This window comes from Macaca nemestrina, chromosome 14 (assembly GCF_043159975.1).
Source record: "Macaca nemestrina isolate mMacNem1 chromosome 14, mMacNem.hap1, whole genome shotgun sequence".
Taxonomy (NCBI): Eukaryota; Metazoa; Chordata; class Mammalia; order Primates; family Cercopithecidae; genus Macaca; species Macaca nemestrina.
This window is the reverse complement of record NC_092138.1, coordinates 15544490-15559755: the sequence shown is the minus strand read 5'-3', so window position 1 is coordinate 15559755 and position 15266 is coordinate 15544490. Positions and strand designations below refer to the sequence as shown.

Here is a 15266-nt window from a genome sequence, read left to right as displayed (position 1 = left end):
TGGTGGGCGTCACTTCACCAGGATGCAGCCTTGTTCTCTTGCTACTTTTCATCTTCAGAGCTATGTTTCTGGGTTAGGAAGCTGAATTTCACGCAGATCTCTGGGCCCCATTCTCACATGAAGAAGACAGAAACTTCTCTTGTGTAGTAAATTGCATTGCGCTAGCTTTATGACCATTCAGCACTTTGGGACTTTTACACTCTAGGCTGTATCTTCCAGGTAGATGTGGAAGATATAATGTTTTATCTCTATCATTTTCTACATGTCTGTCTCTCTTTTCCAAGTTTTAAAGATTGTCTTGTGTATCTTTATTAATTAATCATAGAGTGAATCACTTATCTGTGTATACTCTAATGGCTATTTCCCAGTGGGTATGACAATCTCGTGCTAATTACTAATTTGCTTGTTTTCCGTGATGATTATTCCCTTGATGTCTTCAAACAGTGCTTATTTATAGGTATTTCACTAATAAAAGTTATATTAATTATATTAGTATATTGTTTCATATATTTTATAAAACATTAATTCATTATATGACATCTATAACATAAAATAAGTATGCATGCTATAAAATAACACTATATTCCTACATGTAACTAAAGATAATATGTATATATTTATGTAAATTCAGATCATAAACATCTATAGGTAAAAAAAATTATATATACATATCTACCTAGATGGATATACAACATAGGAAGGTGGATTTTGCTCTGGTGACAAAGTAGCCTTCAAATCTCAATGGTTTAAATAACAAAAAGTAACTTCTTGTTTACACACTATGTCTAACATGACTGTGAGGGTCCACACAGCCCTCAGGATGTGACAGGTCCTGTTCTGCAGTTACATATTTGAGGTCTCTCAGGAGAGCAGGGCAGGCCTCTCAAGTAGGTCTGAAATGGCATGACAGAGCCATGAAAAGATACTGGCTTGGGTTTTTATTGAGGCGAGAAGGTGGGACCAGGTAAACATTCACCTGCATGTGCTTGGGCTGGGGCTTGCATGATTCAAATCTTTCTCCGTGCTGCCAAAAGAGGAAGCACCAGGCTTTCCTGTCAGCTTTCCCAGTTGCAGGGCACAAGGGGAAGAGCAAGAGTGAGGTTTAAAAGCTGCCAACAGTCAAACATCAGAAAATGGAGTCAGATGCCTCATTACGATGCTGAATAATTGAAAGTGATGGGGTCTTGTGGAATCTCCCTGAGGCATCGGTTGAGGGTCAGAGGAAAGGCGACATTTTGCAGCAAAAGAAAGGGAAGATGAGAGAGCACATGTCAAGTCCCCTTTATGGCAGAAGGGCTTCAGAAACAGCTTGCGACACAAAGGTCTGGCTTTCGGTTTTCTTGTTAGACTTGATCCATAAGTCAGTGCATGCCCTTGTTTCTATTACTACTTAAGTGAGTTCACAAAGTTGGAGAGATTCTAAAAAGGGCTTTAGTTTTATTAAAGGTCTTTCCAGTAGATAACCACCCTATTAGCCTCTATCTAACTAAGCAAGGACAGAGAACTCCAGTCTGTAGGTCTTGGGTATAATGCCTCGACTGACCAGCCGTAAGATGAGACCCCCGCACTAAAGCATCAGAAGCAGAGAGTAATGGGGCTCGCGGAGAGCTGGCACATTAGGCCAGAAGCTGAGGGGTGAAAGGCATCGTGGTGTCTGCAAGTACATTATGAACCAATCGCACGCATCTGGATAGGCACTAGTGTCTTTCTCAAATAAACTATTTCATTTAACATTTAATTAGCCATGTAAAATAGTTCAAAGGCTCACAGTAGAATTATTCAAAGAAAGAAACCTAAGTTAGGAGAAAGGAGATTTTAAATAGGAAACCACATGAGTAGTATAAAATAAAATATGTCTCCTTCTCTCCCATAGTGTTTAAAGGTTATTTTCCCATATTTTAAGGCCTTCAGCTTTTTGCGTTAAACTGAAGTTTTATAAGAAGACTGTATTAGAACAAGAATGATACATCTCCCCACCAACACGCACTTCATCTTATGTGTGTTGTTACAAATTATGAATTTATTTAAGGCTGTTTGCCAAATCTAGCTAATAATGAAAATTACCTGGAACCCGTTTCTAAAAAAATAAATTCCCAAGCATCACCCAGACCTACTTCATCAGAATGTCCAGGAGGGAAGTTTGCAGATGTGTATTTTTAACGGGTAGTGCCCACATGATTCTGACAGTAGCCAATTTCGGATGCTCCTCCAACATGTGGCATGGTGTTGGCCCTATATTGGATGGACAAGGTCTCTGCTGTCTGCTAAGTAAAACCTGGGGCAGTACAGTAGAAAGACATCAGGTTTTAGAAAATAATAACTGTCCAAAAGAAATCTTCTGGGTTTTGTTCCATTTCATTGATTCTACTTTGGTTTTGCTTGGAGGGAACATATTTTGTTGGTTAATACACAGCTCATTTTGGTTGTTTGGGAGGACTGTCCGTGTCATTTAGGAAACCTTTCTTCTTTGGTCTAACATCCTGTCCACCAGTAGGACATGGTTTAATAATATTTTCTCTTCAGAAATACGTCTTATTGCCCACCCATTCCCACATACTGTGAGCTTCTTGAAAGCAAAGAGCAGGTGTTTTCTAACATGGACTTTTGGCAATTAGGAGAGGGATTTTTATTGAATATGAGAGTTCATGAATGAATTAATGCATGAATACATACATGCGATTTTTGGTTAAATGAATGAAAGGAATTCAAGATAATTAATGAGACATGCAGGGTACAAAACTCAGTCAGTAGTTCTCTTTCAAAGAGAGTTTATATGATCATTATTCCCAAAGAGTTACTTACACACATCCAACACCATAAAAATCTGAGCGCTAAAGCTAATGTATAATGAGAGAGTGGTAAAGCCCTCTCAAGGTGTTTTAGCAGAAAGCAGCCGATAAAATTTCTTAACAGGGAGAGCATCCTAAAAGAGAAGTGGTAAAATGTGCCCATATATATAACCTTAAAACATGTATGTGTCATACAAAAAAGCTTTACAAATGGGAACTGGCTAAGCATTTTTACTACTATACATTTTATTCATTTATTAGCTTGGGTTCTTGCCTGACATTGCTGCATTTCTCTTCGTTGAAGAATTTTATTATACTCACTTGTCTATTTATATGAACATCTGCGTTCATGCCAGGTTTTTTTTTCTTTATATAGTATCTAACACACCACGGTACACACATTGGTACTTAATAAAAATTATTTGAGCATGAAGATTTGATTACTGGCAAATGGTGGTTGAATATTTAATAGAAGAAGACATCTTTGCATTTAAATGTATGCTCATTTTAAAAATGCTAACGAGAAATAGTTGGGGGGAAAAACCTTTAAGAATGAGCTATCATGTTTCTGTGTTATGTCGGCAATAATTCTCTACTATATTAGTTCCTTCAAAGGTGAGTGGTTTCTGATTATGATATAACCTTAACTTGCCATCTGTTATGAAACAGTGTATAAAGCTTAAACTTAGGATTTTCAGCTTCACAAATTCTCCAACAATTATGGACTCTTACTGACTTCATAATTAAGTCTAGACAAGGTTAACAATCACCTGCCATTCTGTTAATGTAATTGTTCATCCATGAACGTTGCAAATTCTTCTAAGTAATTGTGATATTTGCTTTGAAAAACAAACATTCTTATAATCTTTCTGAGAGTGAAAATTCTATGACAAATCAGGAAAACTCTTGGGGCTTAAAGAGGCCTGTTAAACCCGTCTTAACCAATTCCCCATCTACTTTCTGAAACTCCAACCCTGAGTTGAAGAACATGAAGAGTAGCTTTTCAACATTAATTCTGCTGTGGCAGAGTTGGGATTAGAATTCATGTCTTTGTAATCCAAAATTCTTTCTACTGCCCCACAGAAATTCTTGGGGAAAATATTTTATAAATAAAGATGGAATTTAGTACAGTAAAACAGTCATGACCTGTGATTTTATGAAACAGTATTTTCATGATTCTGCTGCTGTATGACTCTTACACAGATAATTTACAGATACTTGCTGCTGTGGGCAGCATCTGCCATTGCTATATATGATGTGCTGAGTGTTTTTCTTAGTAGAATATACATTTTGATTACAGGATGGTCAGCATCTTATGAACTGTAACTTACTTTCCACATGGTTCTCTGTAATGACCAGAAATTTAACAATAATCGCAGGTGTTTGCTTCTGATGTGAAGAGCATTTCCTAAAATGATATTGGACCTACTGCCATTAAGAACGAAGCAGAGGTCCAAGCTCAACTCAGTTCAGGGTCTCTAATATCTATCTCTGTCTCTTCCTCACTCTCTATATCTCTCTCACCTCACTCCCCCATCTTTCAGTGGAAGCTCAACTACTAAGAGGTTGAGAAAGAATTCTAACATAGGAGTGTTTGACCCCAGACTCTGTGCTCTTAGCCATTGTTCTGCACTGCCACCCATGTAACCTGCTCCTCTATCCTCACTGGACCAGCCTGAGCAAGTGGCCACCCCCAGCCACCTAGTGCAGGTGACCCAGGGCCGTTGCTCAAACGCACGCCATCCGGAGCTCCCTTTGATCCTATCCCCATCATATACAGTGGGAGATGGAGAGAGCTGCTTGTTGTAAATGTTCAACATGTCGTTGATCTTTAAGATTATTTTCCCCTTCAATGAAAGCCTTCGGAGAGCAAATTTTCATAGTCACCAGCAACTCTGGCCCTGTAAAATATGTTCTTTCATGATGAAAAGCACCCTTCATCACTTAGACCTGCCCTTCCCACATATAATAAATGCAATCCAATGTAATGAGAACATGTCTAGCCAATCACAGGTCATAAATGAATAAGTTTTTCCTCTGGGTCCATTTGATATAATAGAAATTATTCTCAGAGGAGGGTTATCAATTTAGAACATACAATTTAGGGAGATATACCACTGATTCTACTGCTGAGCTCTTCTTTCCAATACAGCTGAATGTGTCTTTTCAAAGAGCAGAGCTTCATATTGCAGTCACAGCATGGATATATGAGGTCCTAGAATAATCAGAATGCCATCCAGTTGTGCATTCCTTCATTCTTTCATTTGGTCATTGTCTTCCCCTTTCAGGTTTTCAAAGGAAGAAAAATATTACTTCCCATAGAAACATCTAAAAAACGACTGGACCCAGTTAGTCAGAAATTCCAGAATGAAAGCAGTATTTTTTTTTTAAGTAGTGGCAAGATAACTCTAAAGTTTTTTGTCATGGAAAAAATGTAAGTGGAAAGAGTTGTAAGCCTAATGTTTGCAAGAGACAAATTGTCATTGATCATTCCTTCCTGCCCATCCCCTTCTCCTCACCCTCTTTCTTCTTTAGACTGTATATTCTGTTGTATCCTTTGTTCCCTCATTCATTACTTCCTTTTGTAAACTTTTATTCCTTCCTTTTGTAAACTAGAATATTCTATATTCTAGTCCCTAATGAGATGGGGGTACAATTTTATTTTCACATGGGACTGCATATGGGTAACATATTGGCATTACAGAATAGAAAGGGTGAGAATGGAGAGGCTTCAGAGCAGTGGTTCTCAGCCACCGCTGCAATTGGAGTCACCTGCAGAGCTTTTAAAACAATGCTAATGTTTGGGATGCACTTGACAGCCATTGAATCAGAATTTCTGGAGGGTAGTGGTTGGATATTTTTTTAGGATTGAGAACTACTACCTTAGATAGAGCACAAAAGGAAATAGGAATTCACAAACCTGGGACAAGAGAACCTTTGGGTCCCTAACTTGCTTGTGTTTCCTGTAGATAGCCTAATAGCCCTTGGCAGCACAAGGCAGATCAAGAGAAACCAGCAACACAAGTATTGGCTGGCTTCCTCAGAATTAACAAGGCAAAATATCCTTCAGGCTTCTGCCATTTTATACCATGGTAATCAAAACAAAAGTATCAATTGACCTTTGAAATAGCAGTTTATAGAGTCCTGAACTCATTGACTTCTCCTACCATGGTGACTAGCCTCTAGACGACCATGCAGGGTTCACCCGTCTTCTCCGCTTATGGGCAGCCCACTTGCTTTCCAGAGCCACCACTTTTGCTTCACAAATTTCAAGTTGTAAAGAGTAAACCTGAGAGGGAGCAGTGAGTGTGGAAGACTTGAGGGAAGAGCAAGCTTCCCTTCAAGGGGTAACAGAACTATAGACATCAGTCAGAAAGTATTTGCACTACAGAATATCCAACCTCTTCTATGGAGGAGGAAACTGAAGCAACATTTAAATGACTCATCAAGCTAACACTGTTTGTGTCTAATGCTTCCAGGAATCTCCAGATTCCTTATTCCTATTTCAGTGTCGTGTTACCTAGCTATGGAACAAGCCATGTTTTGAATAAAATGACAAATATAAACCTTGACAATATAGAAGGCATTCTCTTGACTAACAGGAAAAAATCGTATTCACTTAACACATATACATTGGAGTGCACAGACAATTAATAACAGCTCCTCAGGCTAAAGACGGTGTCAACCAAGAGGGCAAAAGGCATGATTTTAGATCTGAGGAAGCAGAATAATTGCTTGGCAGCCAAAAAAAGAAAAGAAAAATAAAAACACAGCAATAGTATGTAGTTTTGTGGACTGTCAACAACCACAAAGTGTCTTTGTATATCTATGTTGATTGTGAAAATGGCCACAGGTCTCAAGTCAACCTTTATCTCTGTCTTGTAGCATGAGGAATGTCAACACAGTAGAGGCATGTTTGCAAATGAAACACAAGTAAAGCCAAGCATATACCATTCCTGAAAGGATATATGAGGTCTTGGCCTGAGAAGCTACATGCTTCATTTGGAAATGGAAATTGTTGGGTATGGCTGTGCTGGGGTCAATACCATAAAATGCCCTTGCTATTTTTGCATAGGGGGCGGGATGTGAGAGGGAAAAGGAAGGAAGATGTGATAAAGCATAAATGGTATGCAGAAATATCTTGTGGCTCTTGTACATTTACAGTCCTAATTTTTGCGGAGTTAGTTTTATTCTTGGTGGAGTGGGCAGTTACAGGTGAGACAGGTAGCACTGGAGGAAGATGCTGCAGAGGTGGTTTTTATGTCCTGCTTGGAGGGCAGACTGTTTAAAAGTCTTAACTTTTTCCAGCCTGACTTGAGTTGCTGATACACCATGATATTTAAGATCATGTCATCCAGAACATATTGATGTTGAACCACCTTGGTCTATGTAAATGTCCTACTGGAGCCACAAAGCAGGATCACATTCCATTTGATACTGGCAGGTTTTACCTTATAGGGATGGGTATTTCTATTGTCAGTCAACTGGGAGTAGGTCATTCCTGAGACAGGAATAGGGCCTAGAATAAATCTTGAGGCTTGAGGAAGAAAGGTATTCCTTCTCTCTCTAGGCTCTGCCATGCTTGGTCTTGGGCTCCAAAGCTCAGGTGCTCCAAATACTCCTGATGAAAGGAGTGAACTGATCTCTAATGGGTGGGAAAGAGTCAGACACCAGAAAGAAAGTGGCTTTGTGGAATTTACAGAATAGTTCCCTACCATCATCCTTGTTGTTCAATTAAGTAATTTAAAAGTTTACAATCTTGTCTTAAAGACAATGTGGGGAATTAGGAAAGAACTCGCTTCACGCATGGCATGGGGAAGTCAAGTGTAGGCATGCAGTTTTCCCCTCTAAACAAAGTGTCAGTAGCAGAAACAAATGCTCCCAAAGGATGACCATACCCAGCAGAGGGGTGGTCCTCTAGCAGGGGGACAGTGACAGCAGAAATAGAGGCCAGAGCCAAAGGACACGAGGGAACTGATTCCGAATATCGAGGAAGTGACAGAAACAGTCAGAAAGAGCGGGTGGGCTATGTGCAAGTGGGGGCTCTGAGTGATTGCCAGTAACTTCCGTTGGAGTAAAATCAGTGAAGATTGTACTCTGACTGGCAAATATCTTTATGAGATGATCCAGGAACCAAGCAAGTTTTCTAAATACACTGCCAAACATTGTCATCTGTCGTCCTCACAAGCCAGCCCTGATAATAAAAACTGCTAACAAATATGTATGACATGTTTCTTCTGTGCCACATACAGTGCTAACACTTTATAATCCTTAGGCTAACATTGAGTTTCATGTTACAAACCTCTTTTTGGTGATGAGGAATCTGAGACCTTAAAAGGTTAAATAAATGGTCCAAGATCAACAGCTACTAAGTGGTGAAACTGGGAATCAAACAAAGATCACTTGTTCCAAGCCTGAACTCTTGATCACTATGCTGTCCACTGGGAGCCAAAAATGAGGGTTTGGGAGTGTTGATGGTGGCAAGGGTGAGGGTGGCGGGAGTGAAAAGAAAGAAGTGGATAGAACCAATAGGACACACTTCCACAATTGTGGGATTTATTAACTTAATCATTTTTCAGGGAAAGAAAAAAATAGTGTCAATTGTAAGATACCTCCTGCTTTCAGAAATATTGAAATGAGATAAATGAGTGTCATAGAATCTGGGAAATACATTAAGTGCTTCCCATAGTCCATATTAAGTCCATAAAGGCTTGTGCATGTTATCTCATTTAATATTTATTATAATACCAGAGAAGTAAATTATTTGCCCAAGGTTCTATAGCTGGTTAGTGACAACAAAAGAACTTAAACCCACAACTGCTTGAGTATTAATTCAATGTTTAGCAGGTAGAAAGCCTCTATTCCCAATTTTTTCTCTGAATACCAGATGCCACGACTCCACACTTGAAAGAATGCTTTTAGATGTGCTTTCCATAATTGCTGCTCCTGAAAGCAATGTAGGTAAGAGTTCTACAGTCACCTTCAGACATTCTGGATGCATTAGAGAAAATGGTAATGGCTTCTGCAATTTACCTAGCAACCACTCCTTTCAGGAGCTTTCTTTTAGAGCCAAGTTACTTATGTGATTTCCAGCCAGTTTACTTCCGGCCAGTTTACTGACATTGTTCAAGTCATCATACACGAAGGGTTATTATGATTTCTTACCTAGAAAAGGTATAAATATATTTCAATGTGCCAGCTTCTCTCAATGTGCAATATTCATCCTGGTTTATGTATATTTGAAAATTGCGAGAAATGATTTTGGGCAAATTAATTTAATTGAAGCTGATATTTATGACTCTTATGGTTATAGGAGTTCAATGTAACTTCCTAAAAGTTTCCTGCTTATAACAAAAGCATGCTTAACTACAGGGAGTATTTGTTTCATTGAGTAACAGAATTCTGTAAAACTTGATAGCCACAGAAGAGAACTTATAATAGAAAGTGATTGTTGGAAAGTGGCTACATCATCATATACACATACATGTACACATGTGTTTACGTGTAGGAGGGTCCATGTGTATATAGATGTATACACATAACTACGTACACATATGCACTTGCAGGAACCATTTGAACTTTGTAAAAGGTAATGAATATAAAATGTCCCTAGATAAATAAATTTACACATTATCACAGGCATAAACACATGCACTCATATGTCTAAAGATGCACACAAATGCTTCTTTCTCCGAAGAATAGTCTGGAAACATTGAATGTAAAATGAATTTTCAAATTGGTTTTAATTAACTGGATGAGCCAATATTTAACTGAATAGCTTTTTTTGAAAAGTTAAGACTCTTTGGACAATTCATACAATTTATAAAATAAAAGTATATGTTTAGTCTTCTCAAAGTAAGGTACCATTAAATATATATGTGTCTGTGTGTGTGTGTGTGTGTGTATATATATATATATATATATATATATATATATATATATAACATTTGTTCCATCAAAGTCAGTCGCAAATATTTATTTAGCACCTACTATGTCCCTAACAGTTTTCCAGGTGTTGAAGAATCCGTTTGTGTGTGTGTGTGTGTGTGTGTGCGCGCGCGTGTGCGCGCAGACAGAGGACAGAGAGAATGAAGAAATGAAATTGTAACAACAAACTTATTGAAACAAAAATTATTTGGTCTCCCCGCAGCCTGTCTGTCCTTGGGAAGCTGTTAACTGCATATGAAACTGAGCTCTCCTGGGCACTGTTAGCACATAGTCTGTCCTTAATCTCAGCCTTTTAGTCTAGAGCAGACATTTACATTTGATTCCCATATGCAAATTCAAGCCCACATCCACATCCAGATAATCTAATATATTCATTTTAAAGTCCACTCTGCAACTTCAAAGTTAACAACACATTGAGAACATTATTCCAAACGGAGAGATACATATTCAGATCTTTAAACTTTTTACTATGACTTGTAGGCTACATAGAAAAACTAAGAAGGTAGCAGTCACTTCTCTGGGAGTTCAGAATAGTATGCTTTCTAAAATCCTTCAACAGTTAAGTAATACCAAGAAACTGGCTCCCTCAAGCAATAAGTTACTCTGATATTCACCAAAATATAACAACAAACTGGCTGTCAAGTTTGGCAACCATTTGAAAAGAGGCGGGTCTCCTCTCTGAACTCTGAATGGAAACATTATTTTTCCTCCTGTAGAAGCCATCATCACTCTTTCACCAGAAGGAAGGTCACACCATCTTTCACAAAAGATTTGCCTGCTTGTAATTACTGCCTGCAGCGTACAGACAAATGCAATTTTTAAAATGCTAACTGTGTTATACTTATACTCAAGGGATCCCCGGGTACAAATGTAACGCGGCCTCACCAGTTTGTCTTAGTGAGACCTTACGGTGCTGATTGAAAACAGCTGAACTAAATCAACAGTTACCTTGAGCCAGGGGCCTTTGGAGAGCAATTAGAGTCAAGGCTTGGGTTTTGAACCCAATATGCTCTGTCAGTCTCAATGATTTGTGTTTGTTGTACTCAGTCTCATTTCCTGCATGAAATATGAGGCTGTATAAAGAGGAAAAATTCCCAAGATTAAAAAATATTTGACCTCAGTGCATTTGTGAGCAGAGAAGTACACATGTCTAAATGACCATTTGGGTTTGTAGTACAAAGTTCTATTGATGTTGGCAGCCCAAGCTTCCCAGTCTCAAAGCCACATGAATGGTTTCGAGTTTCAGCCAAAAAATGTTTTCCACATGCTTTAGTATGGGCCAATTTACACAGTAGATTTCGTGGATACTGTGGCCAAGTGCTTCATAAAGGGCTGCCTTCTCTGGGATCAGGGAAACCACAACAGACACATTGCTAATGCAACCTAATTATCTGCTTGAATATTTTTCCAGATGTATCCAATGTCTAAAAATACTGCAATAAGAAAGGTATTATTTGACTCCCTCGACTGAAACAGTGGCATAAAGAACCTGTTTGTCTAGAGGGAAAGTTATGACATTGTACTTCTATGACTGCATTTAAATCAGTCAGTTGAAACAGTACCCACAGGGCGGGCTGTACTTTCTGTTTGAATGAGTCTTCCAAACCAAGACCTTTAGTTAGCGTAAGAGATCATTCCTTTATATAAAGGGATGACCCTCTCACTTAGAAGTTAATTCCTCTCATTTGTGGTTTCCTAATTTGATTGAGGTTGGTTAGTGTAACTCATGACAAAGATCCCATGCTTTTCCTACTCAGCTCATTGTATGCCTCACACAAGCAGGCCATTTCCTTCCTGCCAGAGGAAAAATTCTTTTGACTAATAAGTTGAGATTTTTACCCTGTCCCCGTAGAAAAACTGGCTGTTCCGAAGGTCTTAATGTTTCCCTTTTGTTTTCCTTCAACAGAATTTATTTTTGTATAGCAAGCCCCATACTTCAGCCTAGTTTCCTTTGTGTCACTTGGATTTCAGCTAGTCCAGCAGATACATGATGTTATGCCAGGTTATTGTTCAAGCTGTTGGCAATGACGCTCATTCCTAATACATCCAACTGCCTAGGAGAATATAAGCGCATGCAGTAGGAATTTCTTGAATTAAGTTGAGAGGCCAATTTTACCAACCTGTGTCTTTATACACACTTGATTCTAGAATGAATTGTGAAGTTCCAAATAATTAACCAAGGCTGGGCAACACAGACACACACACACACACACACACACACGCCCCACACTTTTTTAAAAAAACTGAAAAACTTAGGACAATTTTTTATGTTCCTCTTTTTCTTTCCAATCCTCCTCCTAGCAGCAAGGATTGGGAGCACAGGGATACATTCTGTATTACACCTTTTAGGAAGCAATAAATCAGAGGCAAGGCATCACCTTCATTGCTTTAATTGGTCTCAGTCATAACCACAAAACCACTGTGCCAGCTTCCGTAATTCCCATATAGCACCACTGGAGTGAGCAGAGCTCTCCAACACACAGATACCTTTAAATAGTTATACACTGAAGTTGTGGCTAAAACTAAAGAAAAAGGCAGCAGAGTGCCAAGAACTTCATGTGAGCTAATGATGAGCAAACGAGTCCCCCCAGGGTGCTTCATTCCATTCTCCTTAATTGAGCTATTCTCCTTGCAAGAAGAGTTTTTACTGATTGATTTGACTCTATTGTTTCTTGTGAAATCCAGAAACCTTACCCTCATTCACTCCACTGTTGTTTCGTCTTTCCCAGCTGGGATATAGTTTCAAAATATGTTCCTAGTTCTCTAAAAGACATCCCTAGGGAATGAGGTCACTTGGGTTTTTCAGTTAGAAAAAAAAAATAAACAGTTTTATTCTTCTGGCAATCCTTTTTTCATTGTATGACCCCTCCTAATAGCAATGTTCCATTATCTTATTTCCATGTAGCATCAGAATGTTCTCAGGAAAGGGGGACAGATAAGAGATGTAATGAGATGCTAGTCACTTTGGCAAACAGCATATTCTATTTAAAAGTGGGTTGTGGCGGGGCGCGGTAGCTCACGCCTGTAATCCTAGCACTTTGGAAGACCGAGGCAGGTGGATCACTTGAGGTCAGGAGTTCGAAACCAGCCTGGCCAACATGGTGAAACCCCATCTCTACTAAAAATACAAAAAAAATAAGCCAGGTGTGGTGGTGGGCACCTGTAATCCCAGCTACTCAGGAGGTTGAGGCAGGAGAATTGCTTGAACCCGGGAGGTAGAGGTTGCAGTGAGTCGAGATCACACCACTGTACTCCAGCCTGGCGACAGAGCAAGACTGCGACTGAAAAAGTAAACATAAAATAAACGTGAGTTGTGTTTCAAATATGTATTTATGATCCAGGTTTTTGGAATTCAGTTGGTAGAAGGAATATTATGAATGGGGGATATGATAGGTTCTCACAGAAACTTTTTGTGTGTGTGTGAGACGCAGTTTCACTCTTGTTCCCCAGGCTGGAGTGCAATGGCGCGATCTCGGCTCACTGCAACCTCCGCCCCTCCCAGGTTCAAGCCATTCTGCTGCCTCAGCCTCCCAGTAGCTGGGATTACAGATGTCTGCCACCACGCCCGGCTAAGTTTTTGTATTTTTAGTAGAGACAGGGTTTCACCATGTTGGCCAGGCGGGTCTCAAACTCCTGACCTCACGTGATCCACCTGCCTCGGCCTCCCAAAGTGCTGGGATTACAAGCACGCCCCTCCCAGGTTCAAGCCATTCTGCTGCCTCAGCCTCCCAGTAGCTGGGATTACAGATGTCTGCCACCACGCCCGGCTAAGTTTTTGTATTTTTAGTAGAGACAGGGTTTCACCATGTTGGCCAGGCGGGTCTCAAACTCCTGACCTCACGTGATCCACCTGCCTCGGCCTCCCAAAGTGCTGGGATTACAAGCATGAGCCACCGCGCCCAGCCCTCCCAAAAACTTTTCAACCCATAATGTAACCCATAATATAAAGTACTATATTAGGAAAAAATAAAAATAAAAAACCCCTGTGTTATAAGATGCAAATTTTTCTGCCATTTATGTGGGAGTCTAGGAATATGAGCCCTAAGAGTGAAGGAATGAGAAGGGGAAAAAAGAGTTTCTTCTCACATTACTGGTAAGGTTATCCCAAACAACAACCTGAAAGAAACAAAAGTGGTTTGGTACCCTCTTCCAGAAACTCATCTATAATTATTTTTTTCTCACTTTCTCATACTCACTTGTGTTTATTCACAAACTCACTTGTGGGTCATGTTTCCCTAAACTGTTTTATTATGAAACCCTCCTTTCCTGCTGTCAAGTATAAGATACTTCACTCATCTTCATCAAAATACATTGTTGTCATCAAAAGGAATTCCTGGTGATCGAAATAATTTGCAGTGAGGTAATCATAATCATTCCAGGCTATTTGCACCTTAAAGTAACATGGAAATCAGCCCCAAAGAATCTTTTCATTTCATTTCTTCATTTCAGGCAATATGATAAAATTGAAAAATTTCACAAATGTCAGGAAAACAAGATCTGGTGTCTGGGTCCCAACTCATAGAGCTTCCCAGCTTGTAGCTGTGCTCCTGAAGTAAGTATTCTGACTTTTCACATATTATTCTCTCACTAAAAGCTCTGCATTGCAGAGAAGATGTCCCCAGAACTTCAGCATCCAAAAATCTTTTAGTGAGGCTGTATCCCTTCACTAGGTTCCTCTGTCTGAAAGTGTTGTTAGTACATGGGGTGATTGTAAGCCCAAGACCGTAGCAGAAAATAAGGGGGAGCTCTGAGATCTAAATTGGAGTCTCGGAAAATGCTAGCCATAACCTTCATAATTGTATTGGGCAAAACTTTTTTTAAAATTGGTCACAGAGCAAGCTAAGAAATGAAGCACTTTGAACTGAATTGCTAATTAGATTTTCAGGGTGCTAAAACTGACTGGATGGGTTTTGAAAGTCTTGGGTTTGGTTTTGAAGATCACAGCAGAACACAAAGCAGTGTTTCTTAAAGTGTGGTCCCTAAATCACTCCTGTCCTCTGGTGGCTTTGGGGCAAATAGTTTGTGAACTTCAGAGGAAAAAGAAAACTTAAAACCTTTCATTCACAAACATTTAACACATTTAACACATTTAAAACTTAAGATTAAATGTAATTCTCACTGAAGTGTGCTCTGGTTTTAATAGTCATTAGCATCCTAAAAGTGGCCCACATGCTGCAAGAACTCTGCTGATCAGGTCTCAGCTTCCATTCGGTTAATCGAATGCAGCACGCTTAGGTCAACTTATTTTCATATTATTAGCATATTACCATTTGCATTTGTTACATTTGACGTTTTTGCATCGTCAATATTGGAATTTATTATTCAATTTCTAATTTTATAAAAAAAGCAACCACACAAAAGTAGTTTATGAAAACATAAAGACAGTTATAAAAGTATCGACAGAAATATACCACCACTATAATCATCTTTAGTGACCAGGATTCAGAGCGAACACAGATTGTGATTATGTATGTGCTTAGACAAGGGAAAAACAGCTAGAAGCATCTGGATATAAAAGTGAAAATAGGA

The 15266-nt window shown here is 39.2% G+C and overlaps 1 long non-coding RNA gene across 2 annotated transcripts in view; it reads left to right on the top strand.

The window, feature by feature from the left end:
- LOC105498738 (uncharacterized) overlaps positions 1–15266 on the top strand; it is a 628747-nt gene that overhangs the window by 490549 nt on the left and 122932 nt on the right. For both annotated transcript variants that reach the window (XR_011612393.1, XR_011612392.1), the window contains exon 5: positions 14187–14289. This is a non-coding gene — a long non-coding RNA (uncharacterized lncRNA). The remainder of the gene's footprint in view (positions 1–14186; positions 14290–15266) is intronic.